At 41.1% G+C, this 18,934-nt stretch overlaps 2 non-coding genes across 2 annotated transcripts; both read left to right on the plus strand.

Annotated features, from left to right (window-relative positions):
* The first annotated feature begins 16,251 nt into the window (after positions 1–16,251).
* Positions 16,252–16,365, plus strand: LOC140270963 (U5 spliceosomal RNA). The gene has a single exon (XR_011907780.1). It is a non-coding gene; the product is annotated as a U5 spliceosomal RNA (small nuclear RNA).
* Positions 16,366–16,673: 308 nt separating this feature from the next.
* Positions 16,674–16,857, plus strand: LOC140270919 (U2 spliceosomal RNA). The gene has a single exon (XR_011907739.1). It is a non-coding gene; the product is annotated as a U2 spliceosomal RNA (small nuclear RNA).
* The last annotated feature ends 2,077 nt before the right edge of the window (positions 16,858–18,934 follow it).

Here is an 18,934-nt window from a genome sequence, read left to right on the forward strand (position 1 = left end):
AAGCCCTTTCTGTCTGTGCAAAAGAAATCTTGCTACTTTGCAGAGTGACTTCTCTGAGTAGAGTCGCCTTACAAGACAAGGCAGCCATCGAATAGATTGTTTCTACTTGGTCAGCCGAGGAGCAGGGGGGGGGGGGGCAAGCGTCTCAACCAAGCAAAGCTCACCAAGTAGGAACAATCGGGCCCTTTTCGATGGCTGCAACACCTGAAAGAGATATTGATGCGAGACCCGATCAAATGCTTTTTCAAAGTCTAAATTTAAGATGACAAGCCGTGTGTTTCTGTCTCTAGCGTAATCAATGATGTCTCGAATCAGTACGAGGCTGTCGGTGAGTTGTCTCCCTGAGATGGCACAAGCTTGGTCTGGGTGAATTACCTCCTCTAAAACAGAGGACATCCGTGTCGCTAAAACCTTGCTAAAAAGTTTACAGTCAAAGTTTAAAAGTGTGATGGGCCTCCAATTCTTTAGGTCAGTCTTATCATTTTTTTTATAAAGTAGAGTCACTATTCCCACTCTAAAACTGTCAGGCAGTCGGTCGAGTTTTTCAAAATCTTTAAAAATATCTAAAATGTCTGATGATAAAAGGTCCCAATAGGTCAGATAGAATTCTGCAGGAAGCCCGTCTAAACCCGGAGCTCGACTTCTCTTAAAACCTGTTAGGCATTTTTTTAACTCTAAAGCAGTAAAATTCTGTGTCAAGTGTGCATTCTCTTTTACGGTTTTGTCAACGAATTTTAAGATTTCTGCCGATGTTTCCAAGTGCACTGGTTTCTCTTTGTACATGTTACTATAAAAGGTATGTACAGTTTCAATCATCTCTTGTGTGGATTTTGTTAAATACCCATCTTCTCTTTTTAGATTTTGAATACACTCCTTTTTATTTATAACTTTCTTTCTTTTTCACCTTCCTCAATTTCCTGCTCCCTGCTTCTTACAAAAATTCCTTTACTCTTTATTTCTGCTAAAACTGACATTTCCTTTTTGACATCTTTGATTTCTTCTTTAAAGTCTATGCCACACTGATTTAGTTTAAAGTAGCGCTGTAAGCGTTTATGTAGTCCCATCATACATCTATTCTCTTTCCTTTTTTTACGTTTACCTTGCGGTTTAAAAAAAGTCTGGGTCGTTTCCTTCACCATTTCCCACCATTGTGCATGTGTTTCGTAGAGGTCTTGAAGGGTCTGCCACTCTTTATAACATTCCCTGTACTGACTGACTATGATTTCATCCTCCAACAGGGAACAGTTGAGTTTCCACAGACCACTTCCTACCGTCACACCAGAAGGGGGTGAAAGGGTGCAGGAGAGCATAAGGTGGTCTGAAGAGAAAACAGGGGTTAATCTAACATCAGTGGGTGGGCAATCTCTAGTAAAGAAATAATCAATGCGAGAGGCTCTGGTGCCATCATGACTAAACCAGGTGAAGCCCTCCTCTCTGGGATGCATGGTTTTAAAACAGTCAGTAAGCTTAAAATCCCTGCATATGCCCTGAAGTAAAATCGAAGTCTTATCCACTTTAAAATCTACCCCTGCTCTTTTTCTATCTTTCCTGCTAGAGATACAGTTAAAATCCCCTCCTACAACTAAAGGTACTTGCCCTAGCATGTAAAGCTGTATATCTTCTAAAAGGTCATACCTTTCATTTTTTCCATTGAAACCATAAATATTTAAGAGGTTAAAGTCTTGCCCCATAAAATTCAAGTGTGCTAAAAGTGCCCGTCCGTCTCTCACCACTGTGCTACCTTTCACCAGAACATGCGGATTTTTAATTAGAATGGCCACACCATCCTTTTTATTTTGATTTGAGCCACTCCATATCGATAAATGGGGCCACATTTCCTCCCATTGTCTATGGTTTTTTAAAAAAGGTAGTCCACATTCTTGTATTAAAAACACATCTGATTTTATGGAGTCTAAGAAGGATAAAATACTCTGGGCTCTTGTCTTTGATTTCACACTTCTCACATTTAGTGTTGAGAAGGTGAGAACCATTAAAAGGATAAAGGAAAGTAGGTATGTCATTTTCGTTTTTCTAAGTTATCAAAACAAATTGCACACAGGTTATTTCTTGGGAAACTAGCTCTTCCTTCATTTCTTTAGGTGAAAAGTGAGTAGGGTGATCTATATTTCCTTTTCGGACTCTCGGTGTTGGCCTCTGACGCAATGTTGCATTTAACTTTGAGTCCCTGGGGGTCGATTGCAGAGCTGAAGTTAAAAAGGAGACCTCATTTTGTGAGTCGGAGGGGAAGACTCTAGGTTCTTCCACTGAAGAACTGTCTGAAAGGGACCTAACCCTTCCCCTCTTCTCTGATACCACTGGGGAATCAGAGGCTCAGATGCCGTCCTCTTCGGCTGTTGACCTTCGGGGAGGTGAGTATCTTCACTAGACTCACCTGTCTGCTCTTCCTCCTCATTTAGCGTAGCTCCACCCTCTGCCTGTGAATTCTCACAGACTTCAACACTGAGTGGTGAGGCCTCTACAGACCCCTCCCCTTTTTGCTCCTCACTTCCAATCCAAGCTTTTGGCGGGAAGTTTGAATTTATTGGGTCAACCTCTTCACTTTGTTCACCAACTGCCACCTTTGGTCCTTCTCTTTGTTGGCTTGACTGTGGCTTTACCGTCTTTAATTTGTTGGCAAAAGATTTAGGGCAATCTCTGAAGAGGTGATTTAATTCTCCACAGAGATTAGATTTCCTGCCATTTGGACACTCTCCAAAAGTTTGCCCAATTTCTCTGCACTTCCCACATAACACCTTGGTACAAGCCTCAACCAGGTGCCCATGCTCACCACACTTGCGGCAGAACTTGGGCTGCCCCTGGTAGTGGATGTAACCTCGGTTTTCAAGGTGGCCAGAGTGTCGCCCACCCGCTGCACTGAGCACTCTTCAGCCCTTTTAAATGGTATAACTTTGCACTCCCGCACGCTCCAGCAAGCACCATTCAAGCAACAACTTTGCACTCCAGCTTCGAACATGGGCACAGTCGCAACAAGTAAGGCGACTCTACTCAGAGAAGTCACTCTGCACAGTAAGAAGATTTCTTTTGCACAGACAGAAAGGGCTTCACCCGCAAAGGTAAAGCCTGCCAAAAATAGAAACAACTCAATAGTGCTGCTCAACATTGTACTTTGCAGTAAAAGAAAGAGCAAATCTAAAGATTCAGGAATCCGAGAATAAGCTTAGTTCTTCACGATTTCGGATTTTGCTATAAAATGAATTCCTTCACTCAAACTAAATTAAAACTGCTAAACCGCTAATCTGTTACATACAAGGCAGATGTCAAATTCACCGAAATAGGATCTAAGGGTATTTGGCCAATCGAGCTGTAGCAGCTTCGGTAAAAGAGTATAAGTTGAAGAGTTTGTGAATAAAGGTGTGCGCACACATAGTGTGCTGTACGAAAATAGGCAGGGAGCAATGCCGGCTGGGGTATATGTTCTTGTATGTTGTCTGACTGTTTGATTTGAATGTGTTGTGTAAGTGTCCTGTTGAATGTTACATGTTTGGGCTTTGACACGCTTCACTGTGGTTGTTAACTGTGTGGTGTGTCCTGAAATGTTATATGTTTGGGCTGTGTGACATGCTTAATGCTTGTCAGTAGCTACCCACTTATTCATATATAGCAACTGACAACATAAGAAGTCCGGACATACTTTGATAGTAGTTGTAGAAGTATCCTTATTGATAATAGATCACTAATTCATAGTGATAGAACAGTAGATGAACAGGTGCTTGCACATGTCTCACGAAAATAAAATGGGTGTATCATTGCTGATGGCAGAGCAATACTGCCAAACTTATGAGTTCTTGTGGCAAACTTGATTCAGTGTCTTGACGTGTATACGCTGTTTCGCTGAGTTGATTGTCACAAGAAACAAAGTGTGTTTGATAAGATCCGACCATTTTATTACGGGAGGATCAGTATGTATGGATTCTGATGTGACTGATAAACCCATTCGTATCTTAAGCATAATCTAATACATGAGACAACGCCCTGGCACACGATAAAAAAAAAAAAGAGAGAGAGCAGTTTTGTGTCCCCACAGTCCATAATGTAGAAAAGAGAGAAAAAAGCCTTTCTGATTTGGTGTGTGTGCTCATAGTGCAGAGTGTAGAGAAAAAAAAGCCGTTTTGGTGTCACGGGTGTTGTGACTTACACACACACATTTCTAAATTGAGAAAGGAAATTATTTTAGAGGAAGCACTAGAGTTTAGATCCCACATTTGTTGATAGGCATTCATTTATTTCTTCACTTCTGATGAAGTTTCAACAATAAACAACAAACTTTGTATTATGAGAAAGAACCAGAATCATTCTTCAGGAATCCGAAAATAAGCTCTATTTTATGAGTTATGCACCAATTCGGATTCTCCTATAAAACGAATTCCTTAACTCAAACCAAGTTAAGACTGCTTTGTCCTTCATATTTATTCATGTCTAATCAAGTTTCAACGATAAACAACGTTTACTTTGTAGAATGAGAAAGAACTTCTTCAGCAATAAGCATCTCTCGACATATGACGAAGTACAGATTTTGCTATAAAATTAATTCCTTCTATCAGCCTGACTTAAAACTGTTTGTCCTCCTTATTTATCCACTTCAAATCAAGTTTCAACAAATAAAAAAATGTTGTAGTTTGAGAAACTACAACTTAATCTTCAGCAATCAGTATAAAAAGAGGTGCAAATGCCAACCATACATACCTAAAAGGTGGAGCGGAAGTATTCAGCTTCAAGTAGGTGTGAATGTTCGACTATAATTTGTAAAAAGCGGGTAAGAAAAGGTTCGAATGCCCGACTATATATTAACAAAAGCGGGAGGAGAGGTCTTCGGATGAGAGTGGATGAGAATTTCCAACCATAATCTATAAAATACGGTGAAAAAAAATATGTGAATTCCTCATAGAACACTAAAAGCGGAAGTGTTCGGCTGCAAGAAGGTGTGAATGTCCGACTATATTTGGTGAAAAGCAGGTGAAGCAAGGTCTGAATGCCCAACCTTACATCATCAAAAGCGAGATCAGAGGTGTTTGGCTGCAAGAAGGCCATAGTTTGCCAAAAGCGGGTAAGGTGCGAATGACCGACTAAATATCAACAAAAGTGGGGGCGGAGGTCTTCGGATGCAAGTGGGTGTGAATATCCCACCATACAAGTATGGTGGAGAGGAAGCTGTGAATGGCCGACCATAGTAAAAGGCGGGTGAGAGAAGGTGCGAATGTCAAACCATACATAATCAAAAGAAGGAGCGGAGGTGTTCTGCTGTAAGAAGGTGTGAATGTCCAACCATAGTTGGTAAAAAGCGGGTAAGAAAAGGTTAAAATACCCGACTGTACACAATCAATAGCGGGAGCGGAGTTGTTCGGCTACAAGAAGGTGTGAAAGTCCGACCATGGTTTGTAAAACCCGGGAAGAAAAGGCTCGAAAGCCCGACTATACACCATCAAAAAGAAGGTTTGAATGTCCATCAATAATTGCTTTAAAACAAGAAAGTAAATTTTCGAATATCAAACCGCACATGATCATAAGCGGGAGAGGAGGTGTTCGGCTGCAAGAAGGTGTGAATGTCCACCCATAATTCATGAAAAATGGGTAAAAAAAAGGTGCGAATGCCTAACAATACATTATCAAAAGCAGGTGTGAATGTCAGATCATAATTTGTAAAAAGCTGATGAGAAAGGGTGAGAATGCCCGACTATACACCATCAAATGCGGGAGCGGAGGTGTTCGGCTCTGAGTAGGTGTGAATGTCCGACCATAATTGCTGAAGAATGTGTTAGAAAAGGTAAGAATGCTGGACCATACATCATCAAAAGCGGGAGCAGAGCTGTTCGACTGCAAGTAGGTGTGAATGTCAGATCATAATTTGTAAAAAGCTGATGAGAAAGGGTGAGAATGCCCGACTATACACCATCAAATGCGGGAGCGGTGGTGTTCGGCTCTGAGTAGGTGTGAATCTCCGACCATAATTGCTGAAGAATGTGTTAGAAAAGGTAAAAATGCCGGTCCATACATCATCAAAAGCGAGAGAGGTTGTGTTCGACTGAAAGTAGGTGTGAATGTCCAGCCATAATTACTCACAAACGGGTAAGAAAAGGTAGTAGCCAGACCATATATGATCAAAACGGGGAGCGGAGGTGGTTCAGCTGCAAGAAGGTTGGAATGTCAAACTAAAGTTCAAATATATTAACAAAAGCGGGAGGAGAGGTCTTCGGATGAGAGTGGTTGAAAATTTCCAACCATAATGTATAAAATGCAGTGAAAAAAAAGGTGTGATAGAACACTAAAAGGTGGAGCGGAAGTGTTCGGCTGCAAGAAGGTGTGAATGTCCGACTATATTTGGTGAAAAGCAGGTGAAGCAAGGTCTGAATGCCCAACTTTACATCATCAAAAGCAAGATCAGAGTTGTTTGGCTGCAAGAAGGCCATAGTTTGCCAAAAGCGGGTAAGGTGCGAATGTCCGACTAAATATCAACAAAATTTGGGGCGGAGGTCTTCGGATGCAAGTGGGTGTGAATATCCCAACATACAAGTATGGTGGAGAGGAAGCTGTGAATAGCCGACCATAGTTTGGAAAAAGCGGGTAAGAAAAGGTTTGAATGCCCGAACATACACCATCAAAAGAGGGAGCGGAGGTGTTCCGCTGTACGAAGGTGTGAATGTCCAACCATACTTGGTAAAAAGCGGGTAAGAAAAGGTTAATATACCCGACTGTACACAATCAATAGCGGGAGCGGATGTGTTCGGCTACAAGAAGGTGTGACAGTCCGACCATGGTTTGTAAAAAGCGGGTAAGAAAAGGTCTGAATGTCCGACAATGTATGATCAAAAGAGAGAGCGGAGGTTTTCGGATACACGAAAGTTTGAATGTCCTACCATAGTTTGTAAATAGCGGGTAAGAAAAGGTTCGAATGCCCGACTATACACCATAAAAAGTGGGAGCGGAGGTGTTCCGCTGTAAGATGGTGTGAATGTCCGACCATAATTGGTAAAAAGCGGGTAAGAAAAGGTTAAAATACCCGACTGTACAAAATCAATAGCGGGAGCGGAGTTGTTCGGCTACAAGAAGGTGTGAAAGTCCGACCATGGTTTGTAAAAAGCAGTTAAGAAAAGGTTCGAATATCCAACCAAACGTAATCAAAAGCGGGAGCAGAGCTGTTCGACTGCAAGTAGGTGTGAATGTCCAGCCATAATTACTCACAAACGGGGGAAGAAAAGGTAGTATTACCAGACCATACATGATCAAAACAGGGAGCGGAGGTTCAGCTGCAAGGTGTGAATGTCTGACTATAGTTTGTAAAAAGCGGGTAAGAAAAGGTGCGAATGCCCGACAATGTATGATCAAAAGAGAGAGCGGAGGTGTTCGGCTGCAAGGTCTGAATGTCCAACCATAATTTGTAAAAACCGGTTAAGAAAAGGCTTGAAAGCCCGACTATACATCATCAAAAGCGGGAGCGGAGGTGTTCAGCTGCAAGAAGGTGTGAATGTTCGACTAAAGTTTGTAAAAAGCTGGTAAGACAAGGAGCGATGTCCCGACATTGTATGATCAAAAGTGGGAGCGGAGGTGTCCAGCTGTGAGTATGTGTGAATGTCCGACCATAATTGCTGAAAAATGTGTTAGAAAAGGTAAGAATACTGAACCATACATCATCAAAAGCGGTAGAGGTGGTGTTCGGCTGCAAGAAGGTGTGAAAGTCCGACAATGGTTTGTAAAAAGCGGGTAATAAAAGGTTCGAATGCCCGAATATACATCATCAAAAGCGGAAGCGGAGGTGTTCGGATGCAAGAAGGTGTGAACGTCCGACTAAAGTTTGTAAAAAGCAGTGAAAAGCGAGAAAAAGCTTTTCGTGAGTTCTGCATGATTTGGGATTTTGCTTATAAAATGCATTACTTCACTCAAACTATGTTAAAACTGATTTGTCCTTCATATTTACCATGTCTACAAAGATTTAAACAAAAAACAACGTTGTACTTTGCAGTAAAAGAAAGAGCAAATCTAAAGTTTCAGGAAACCGAGTATAAGCCTGCTTTCATGAGTTCTGCACGATTTCGGATTTTGCTATAAAATGAATTGCTTTGCTCAAACCAAGTTAAAACTGCTTTGTCCTTCCATATTCATCAATGTCTAGATCGACTTCAACAAAGAAAAACATTGGACTTTGAAGAAGTTGAAATCCATCTACACATTGATAAATATGAAGGACAAAGCAGTTCCCACTTGCCCATAAGAAAATAAGCTTATTCTCGGATTCCTGATCAGTTCAGGCAACTTCAGTTTTGCTCTTTCTTCTACTGCAAAATACAATGTTTTTCTTTGTTGAAGTCGATCTAGACATTGATAAATATGAATGAAAAAGCAGTTTTAACTTGGTTTGAGTGAATGAATTCGTTTTATACATAAAATCCGAAATCGTGCAGAACTCATGAAAATAAGCTTATTCTCGGATTCCTAAAACTTTTGATTGGCTCTTTCTTTTACTGCAAAGTACAACGTTGTTTTTTTGTTTAAATCTATCGAGACATTGATAAATATGAAGGTAAAAGCCGTTTTAACATAGTTTGAGTGAAGGAATTGATTTTATAGATAAAATCCCAAATCATGCAGAACTCCTCAAAAGGGGCGTATGGCTTAATCACAAGTGTGGCTCTTTCTCATTCAGGGTAGTATGAGGAAGTTTATGCTTGAAATATATGTAGAAATGGGTACATATGAAGGACAAAGCAGTGTTAACTTAGTTTGAGTGAAGGAATTCATTTTATACATAAAATCCCAAATCATGCAGAACGTATGAAAAGAAGCTTATTCTCGGATTCCTGATCCTTCAGTTTGCTCTTTCTTCTACTGCAAAATACAATGTTGTTCTTTGTTGAAGTCGATCTAGACATTGATAAATATGAAGGAAAAAGCAGTTTTAACTTGGTTTGAGTGAATGAATTCATTTTATACATAAAATCCGAAATCGTGCAGAACTCATGAAAATAAGCTTATTCTCGGATTCCTAAAACTTTTGATTTGCTCTTTCTTTTATTGCAAAGTAAAACGTTGTTTTTTTGTTTAAATCTATCGAGACATTGATAAATATGAAGGTAAAAGCCGTTTTAACATAGTTTGAGTGAAGGAATTAATTTTATAGATAAAATCCCAAACCATGCAGAACTCCTCAAAAGGGTCGTATGGCTTAATCACAAGTTTGGCTCTTTCTCATTCAGGGTAGTATGAGAAAGTTTATGCTTGAAATATATGTAGAAATGGGTACATATGAAGGACAAAGCAGTGTTAACTTAGTTTGCGTGAAGGAATTCATTTTATACATAAAATCCGAAATCGTGCAGAACTCATGAAAATAAGCTTATTCTCGGATTCCTAAAACTTTTGATTTGCACTTTCTTTTACTGCAAAGTACAACGTTGTTTTTTGTTGAAATCTATCTAGACATTGATAAATACGAGCCGAAACTCTGCTGCCGCTTTTGATAATTTATGGTTGGGCATTCTTACCTTTTCTTACCCGCTTTTTACAAATTATGATCTTACATTCACACCTACTTGCAGTCGAACACCTTCTCATCCACTTATGATCATGTGCGGTTGGGCTTTCGCACCTTTTCTTACCCATTTTTCAGTAATTATGGGTGGACATTCAGACCTTCTTGCAGCCGAAAACCTCCGCTCCTCTTTTGATCATACATTGTCGGGCATTCACACCTTGTCTTACCCGCTTTTTACAAACTTTAGTCGGACATTCAAACCGACTTGCAGCTGAACCACCTCCGCTCCCTGTTTTGATCATATATGGTCTGGCAATAGTACCTTTTCTTACCCGTTTGTGAGTAATTATGGCTGGACATTCACACCTACTTGCAGCCGAACACAACCTCTCCCGCTTTTGATGATATATGGTCCGGCATTCTTACCTTTTCTAACACATTTTTCAGCAATTATGGTCGGACATTCACACCTACTCACAGACGAACACCTCCGCTCCCACATTTGATAGTGTATAGTTTGGCATTCTCACCCTTTCTCATCAGCTTTTTGCAAATTATGATCTGATATTCACACCTACTTGCAGTCGAACAGCTCTGCTCCCGCTTTTGATTATGTTTGGTTGGATATTTGAACATTTTCTTAACTGCTTTTTACAAACTTTGGTCGGACGTTCACACCGTCTTGCAGCCGAACACCTCCGCTTCCGCTTTTGATGATATATATTCTATATATATATATATATATATATAGTCGGGCATTCGAGCCTTTTCTTACCCGCCTATTATTTACTATGGTTGGACATTCAAACCTTCTTGTAGCCGAACACATCCGCTCCTGCTTTTGATGATGTATGATTTGGCATTCGCACCTTTTCTTACCCATTTTTCAGTAATTTTTGGTCGGACATTCAGACCTTCTTGCACCTGAACACCTCTGCTCCCGCTTTTGATGGTGTATAGTCGGGCTTTCGAGCCTTTTCTTCCCCGATTTTTACAAATTGTGGTTGGACATTCAGACCTTGCAGCCAAAAACCTCCGCTCCCTCTTTTGATCATACATTGTCGGGCATTCGCCCCTTGTCTTACACGGTTTTTACAAACTTTAGTCAGACATTCAAACCTTGCAGCTGAACCACCTCCATTCCCTGTTTTGATCATGTGTGGTCTGGAAATACTACCTTTTCTTCCCCCGTTTGTGAGTAATTATGGCTGGACATTCACACCTACTTGCAGCCGAAAAACCACCTCTCCCGCTTTTGATGATGTATTGTCCGGCATTCTAGTCTTTTCTATCACATTTTTCAGCAATTATGATCTGACATTCACACCTACTTGCAGTCGAACAGCTCTGCTCCCGCTTTTGATTATGTTCGGTTGGATATTCAAACCTTTTCTTAACTGCTTTTTACAAACTTTGGTCGGACGTTCACACCTTCTTGCAGCCGAACACCTCCGCTTCCGCTTTTGATGGTATATATTCGGGTATTCGAACCTTCTCTTACCCGCTTTTTACAAACCATGGTTGGACTTTCATACCTTCTTGTAGCTGAACAACTCCACTCCTGCTTTTGATGATTTATGGTTGGACATTCGCATCTTTTCCTACCCATTTTTCAGTAATTATGGGTGGATATTCACACCTTCTAGCAGCTGAACACCTCCTCTCCCGCTAATGATCATGTAAGGTTTGATATTCGAAAATTTTCTTTCATGTTTTAAAGCAATTATTAATGGACATTCACACCTACTTGCAGCCGAACACCACCTCTCCCGCGTTTGGTGATGTATGGACTGGCATTCTTACCTTTTCTAACACATTTTTCAGCAATTATGGTTGGAGAATCACACCTACTCACAGCCGAACAACTCCGCTACCGCATTTGATGGTGTATAGTCGGGATTTCTCACCCTTTCTCATCAGCTTTTTGCAAATTATTCTCTGACATTCACACCTAGTTGCAGTCGAACAGCTCTGCTCCCGCTTTTGATTATGTTTGGTTAGATATTCGAACCTTTTCTTAACTGCTTTTTCACAAACTTTGGTCTGACGTTCACACCTTCTTGCAGCCGAACACCTACGCTTCCGGTTTTGATAGTGTATATTCGGGCATACGAACCTTTTCTTACCTGCTTTTTACAAACCATGGTCGGACTTTCACACCCTCTCTTAGCTGAACAACTCCGCTCCCTCTTTTGATTGTGTACAGTCGGGTATTTTAACCTTTTCTTACCCGCTTTTTACCAACTATGATCGGACATTCACACCGTCTTACAGCGGAACACCTCCGCTACCTCTTTTGATGGTGTATGTTCGGGCATTCGAACCTTTTCTTACCCGCTTTTTAAAACCAGGGTCGGACTTTCACAACTTTTAGTAGCCGAACAACTCCGCTCCCGCTATTGATTGTGTACAGTCGGGTATTTTAACCTTTTCTTACCCGCTTTTTACAAACCATGGTCGGACTTTCACACCTTCTCTTAGCTGAACAACTCCGCTCCCTCTTTTGATTGTGTACAGTCGGGTATTTTAACCTTTTCTTACCCGCTTTTTACCAACTATGATCGGACATTCACACCTTCTTACAGCGGAACACCTCCGCTCCCTCTTTTGATGGTGTATGTTTGGGCATTCGAACCTTTTCTTACCCGCTTTTTACAAACTATGGTAGGACATTCAAACCTTCTTGTAGCCGAACACATCCACTCGTGCATTTGATGATGTATGGTTGGGAATTCGCACCTTTTCTTACCCATTTTTCAGTAATTATGGGTGGACATTCACACCTTCTTGCAGCTGAACACCTCCTCTCCCGCTTATTATCATGTGCGGTTTGATATTCGAAAATTCTCTTTCATGTTTTCTAGCAATTATTGATGGACATTCAGACCTTCTTGCAGCTGAACACCTCCGCTCCAGCTTTTGATGGTGTATAGTCGGGCTTTCGAGCCTTTTCTTCCCCGGTTTTTACAAATTATGGTTGGACATTCAGACCTTCTTTCAGCCGAAAACCTCCGCTCCCTCTTTTGATCATACATTGTCGGGCATTCGCACCTTTTCTTACCCGCTTTTTACAAACCTTAGTCGGACATTAACACCTTCTTGCAGCTTAACCACCTCCGCTCCCTGTTTTGATCATGTATGGTCTGGCAATACTACCTTTTCTTACCCATTTGTGAGTAATTATGGCTGGACATTCACACCTACTTGCAGCCGAACACCACCTCTCCCGCTTTTGATGATGTATGGACCGGCATTCTTACCTTTTCTAACACATTTTTCAGCAATTATGGTTGGAGAATCACACCTACTCACAGCCGAACAACTCCGCTACCGCATTTGATGGTGTATAGTCGGGATTTCTCACCCTTTCTCATCAGCTTTTTGCAAATTATTCTCTGACATTCACACCTAGTTGCAGTCGAACAGCTCTGCTCCCGCTTTTGATTATGTTTGGTTAGATATTCGAACCTTTTCTTAACTGCTTTTTCACAAACTTTGGTCGGACGTTCACACCTTCTTGCAGCCGAACACCTACGCTCCCGCATTTGATGGTGTATATTCGGGCATACGAACCTGTTCTTACCCGCTTTTTACAAACCATGGTCGGACTTTCACACCTTCTTGTAGCTGAACAACTCCGCTCCCTCTTTTGATTGTGTACAGTCGGGCATACAAACCTGTTCTTACCCGCTTTTTACAAACTATGGTCGGACATTCAAACCTTCTTGTAGCCGAACACATCCACTCCTGCTTTTGATGATCTATGGTTGGGCATTCGCACCTTTTCTTACCCATTTTTCAGTAATTATGGGTGGATATTCACACCTTCTTGCAGCGGAACACCTCCTCTCCCGCTTATGATTATGTGCGGTTTGATATTCGAAAATTTTCTTTCATGTTTTATAGCAATTATTGATGGACATTCATACCTTCTTGAAGCCGAACACATCCACTCCTGCTTTTGATGATGTATGGACCGGCATTCTTACCTTTTCTAACACATTTTTCAGCAATTATGGTTGGAGATTCACACCTACTCACAGCCGAACACCTCCGCTCCCGCATTTGATGGTGTATATTCGGGCATACGAACCTGTTCTTACCCGCTTTTTACAAACCATGGTCGGACTTTCACACCTTCTTGTAGCTGAACAACTCCGCTCCCTCTTTTGATTGTGTACAGTCGGGCATACAAACCTGTTCTTACCCGCTTTTTACAAACTATGGTCGGACATTCAAACCTTCTTGTAGCCGAACACATCCACTCCTGCTTTTGATGATGTATGGTTGGGCATTCGCACCTTTTCTTACCCATTTTTCAGTAATTATGGGTGGATATTCACACCTTCTTGCAGCGGAACACCTCCTCTCCCGCTTATGATTATGTGCGGTTTGATATTCGAAAATTTTCTTTCATGTTTTATAGCAATTATTGATGGAAATTCATACCTTCTTGAAGCCGAACACATCCACTCCTGCTTTTGATGATGTATGGTTGGGCATTCGAACCTACTTGTTGCCCGTTTTTCATTAATTATGGGTGGACATTCACACCTTGTCGCAGCCAAACACCTCCGCTCCCTGTTTTGATCATGTATGTTTTGACATTCGCACCTTTTCTCACCTGCTTTTTACTATTGTCGGCCAATCACAGCTTCCTCTCCACCATACTTGTATGGTAGGAAATTCTCACCCACTCTCATCCGAAGACCTCTCCTCCCGCTTTTGTTAATATTTAGTCGGGCATTCGAACCTTTTCTTACCCACTTTTTACAAATTATGGTCGAACATTCACACCTACTTGCAGCTGAATACTTCCGCTCCACCTTTTAGTGATGTATGGTTGGCATTTGCACCTTTTGTTACCCTCTTTTTATACGTATTGCTGAAGATTAAGTTGTTCTTTCTCAAACTACAATTTTTTTTTAATTGTTGAAACTTGATTTGAAGTGGATAAATAAGGAGGACAAACAGTTTTAAGTCACGCTGATAGAAGAAATTAATTTTATAGCAAAATCTGTATTTCGTCATATGTCGAGAGATGCTTATTGCTGAAGAAGTTCTTTCTCATTCTACAAAGTACAACGTTGTTTATCGTTGAAACTTGATTAGACATGAATAAATATGAAGGACAAAGCAGTCTTAACTTGGTTTGAGTTAATTAATTCGTTTTATAGGAGAATCCGAATTCGTGCTTATTTTCGGATTCCTGAAGAATGAGTCTGGTTCTTTCTCATAATACAAAGATTGTTGTTTATTGTTGAAACTTCATCAGAAGTGAAGAAATAAATGAATGCCTATCAACAAATGTGGGATCTAAACTCTACTGCTTCCTCTAAAATAATTTCTTTTCTCAATTCAGAAATGTGTGTGTGTAAGTCACAACACCCGTGACACCAAAAGGGCTTTCTTTTCTCTCTTTTCTCTACACTCTGCACTATGAGCACACACACCAAATCAGAAAGGCTTTTTTCTCTCTTTTCTACATTATGGACTGTGGGGACATAAAACCGCTCTCTCTTTTTTTTTTTATCGTGTGCCAGGGCGTTGTCTCACGTATTAGATTGTGCTGAAGATACGAATGGGTTTATCAGTCACATCAGAATCCATACATACTGATCCTCCCGTAATAAAATGGTCGGATCTTATCAAACACACTTTGTTTCTTGTGACAATCAAGTCAGCGAAACAGCGTATACACGTCAAGACACTGAATCAAGTTTGCCACAAGAACTCATAAGTTTGGCAGTATTGCTCTGCCGTCAGCAATCATACACCCATTTTATTTTCGTGAGACGTGCAGGCACCTGTTCATCTACTGTTCTATCACTATGAATTAGTTTATTTATTATCAATAAGGATACTTCTACAACTACTATCAAAGTATGTCCAGACTTCTTATGTTGTCAGTTGCTATATATGAATAAGTGGGTAGCTACTGACAAGCATTAAGCATGTCACACAGCCCAAACATATAACATTTCAGGACACACCACACAGTTAACAACCACAGTGAAGTGTCAAAGCCCAAACATTCAACAGGACACTTACACAACACATTCAAATCAAACAGTCAGACAACATACAAGAACATATACCCCAGCCGGCATTGCTCCCTGCCTATTTTCCTACAGCTCACTATGTGTGCGCACACCTTTAATCACAAACTCTTCAACTTATACTCTTTTACCAAAGCTGCTACAGCTCGATTGGCCGAATACCCTTAGATCCTATTTCGGTGAATTTGACATCTGCCTTACATGTAACAGATTAGCGGTTTAGCAGTTTTAATTTAGTTTGAGTGAAGGAATTCATTTTATAGCAAAATCCGAAATCGTGAAGAACTCATGAAAGTAAGCTTATTCTCGGATTCCTGAAACTTTAGATTTGCTCTTTCTTTTACTGCAAAGTCATGGTAAGACATGGTAAATATGAAGGACAAAGCAGTTTTAACATAGTTTGAGTGAAGGAATTCATTTTATAGATAAAATCCCAAGAGTCTGCTGAGAAAAGAGAGTGAATGCGAAGTAGACTTTAACACGGCTCTGGGAGCGAGCCGAGTGTGGGCTAACCGGGAGAATTGCTTGAAAGAAACGCGACACCGAATGAGCGGTCAGAACAAAGCCTCAATACGGTGTTCCCGTGGTGTTTTTGTTGCTGCCTTGTCGATTGCACAGGGGCAAGCGTTTCAACCAAGCAACGCTCACCATGGGGAAGGTGGCTATGGCAACTAGCCTGATGCCCTGCTCCCGCAGTGACGGATAATCGTACTCTGGTTTCTCTTCATAACATACAAGTCTTTCGCCTTTTACTAAAGACTTTCGTGGAGAGCAGCACTAATGAGTTGTTTCTATTTTTGGCAGGCTTTACCTTTGCGGGTGAAGCCCTTTCTGTCTGTGCAAAAGAAATCTTGTTACTGTGCAGAGTGACTTCTCTGAGTAGAGTCGCCTTACTTGTTGCGATTGTGCCGATGTTCGAAGCTGGAGTGCAAAGTTGTTGCTTGAATGGTGCTTGCTGGAGCATGCGGGAGTGCAAAGTTATACCATTTAAAAGGGCTGAAGAGTGCTCAGTGCAGCGGGTGGGCGGAGGTGCAACGTGACACTCTGGCCACCTATGGCCATAAAAAGAACACTGCTACAAGTGCGCATTGTGCCAGCAAGGGCCCTTGGACCTGAAACAGTGGACAGTTATCGCTTCTCGGCCTTTTGGCTAAGATCAATTGTAGTATCTGTTCTTATCAGTTTAATATGTCCTCTATACGAGGACTACATATTAAATGGATTTTTAAGAATAGGAGTTGAAAAAGAAGCTTGCTCCGTTCACTCCAAGCATCGACCCAGTACTGCAGTGCCGCTGGGAACGGTGCGCTCTTCTCTGCTCTTGTGAAAAAGCAAACAGCGGTGCAGGATGGAAGTTTCAGGGAGCCCAAGATGAAACTTTCTTTTAATCTGCTGAGAAAAGAGAGTGAATGCGAAGTAGACTTTAACACAGCTCTGGGAGCGAGCCGAGTGTGGGCTAACCGGGAGAATTGCTTGAAAGAAATGCGACACCGAATGAGTGGTCAGAACAAAGCCTCAATACGGTGTTCCCGTGGTGTTTGTGGCTGCCTTGTCTTTTGCACAGAGTAAAAGACAAGGCAGCCATCGAATAGGATCCGATTGTTCCTACTTGGTCAGCCGAGGAGCAAGGGGGGGGAGCAAGCGTCTCAACCAAGCAAATCTCACCAAGTAGGAACAATCGGGCCCTATTTGATGGCTGCAACACCTGAAAGAGATATTGATGCGAGACCCGATCAAAAGCTTTTTCAAAGTCTAAATTTAAGATGACAAGCCGGGTGTTTCTGTCTCTAGCGTAATCAATGTTGTCTCGAATCAGTACGAGGCTGTCGGTGAGTTGTCTCTCTGAGATGGCACAAGCCTGGTCTGGGTGAATTACCTCCTCTAAAACAGAGGACATCCGTGTCGTTAAAACCTTGCTAAAAAGTTTACAGTCAAAGTTTAAAAGTGTGATGGGCCTCCAATTCTTTAGGTCAGTCTTATCATTTTTATCAGAAGTGAAGAAATAAATGAATGCCTATCAACAAATGTGGGATCTAAACTCTAGTGCTTCCTCTAAAATAATTTCCTTTCTCAATTTAGAAATGTGTGTGTGTAAGTCACAACACTCGTGACACCAAAACGGCTTTCTTTTCTCTACACTCTGCACTATGAGCACACACACCAAATCAGAAAGGCTTTTTTCTCTCTTTTCTACATTATGGACTGTGGGGACACAAAACCGCTCTCTCTTTTTTTTTTTATCGTGTGCCAGGGCGTTGTCTGACGTATTAGATTGTGCTTAAGATACGAATGGGTTTATCAGTCACATCAGAATCCATACATACTGATCCTCCCGTAATAAAATGGTCGGATCTTATCAAACACACTTTGTTTCTTGTGACAATCAAGTCAGCGAAACAGCGTATACACGTCAAGACACTGAATCAAGTTTGCCACAAGAACTCATAAGTTTGGCAGTATTGCTCTGCCGTCAGCAATCATACATCCATTTTATTTTCGTGAGACATGTGCAGGCACCTGTTCATCTACTGTTGACTGTTGCTGACTGTTCATCTAATTTATCTATTATCAATAAGGATCAATAAGGATACTTCTACAACTACTCTATCAAAGTATGTCCGGACTTCTTACGTTGTCAGTTGCTATATATGAATAAGTGGGTAGCTACTGACAAGCATTAAGCATGTCACACAGCCCAAACATATAACATTTCAGGACACACCACACAGTTAACAACCACAGTGAAGCGTGTCAAAGCCCAAACATGTAACATTCAACAGGACACTTACACAACACATTCAAATCAAACAGTCAGACAACATACAAGAACATATACCCCAGCCGGCATTGCTCCCTGCCTATTTTCCTACAGCTCACTATGTGTGCGCACACCTTTATTCACAAACTCTTCAATTTATACTCTTTTACTGAAGCTGCTACAGCTCGATTGGCCGAATACCGAATAATCCTAATTCGGTGAATTTGACATCTGCCTTACATGTAACAGATTAGCGGTTTAGCAGTTTTAATTTAGTTTGAGTGAAGGAATTCATTTTATAGCAAAATCCGAAATCGTGAAGAACTCATGAAAGTAAGCTTATTCTCGGATTCCTGAAACTTTAGATTTGCTATTTCTTTTACTGCAAAGTACAACGTTGTTTTTTTTGTTTAAATCTTTCAAGACATGGTAAATATGAAGGACAAAGCAGTTTTAACATAGTTTGAGTGAAGGAATTCATTTTATTGATAAAATCCCAAGAGTCTGCTGAGAAAAGAGAGTGAATGCGAAGTGGACTTTAACACGGCTCTGGGAGTGAGCCGAGTGCGGGCTAACCGGGAGAATTGCTTGAAAGAAACGCCATACCAAATGAGCGGTCAGAACAAAGCCTCA

Source organism: Leuresthes tenuis, unplaced genomic scaffold, assembly GCF_036924035.1.
Source record: "Leuresthes tenuis unplaced genomic scaffold, fLeuTen1.0.hap1 SCAF_15, whole genome shotgun sequence".
Taxonomy (NCBI): domain Eukaryota; kingdom Metazoa; phylum Chordata; class Actinopteri; order Atheriniformes; family Atherinopsidae; genus Leuresthes; species Leuresthes tenuis.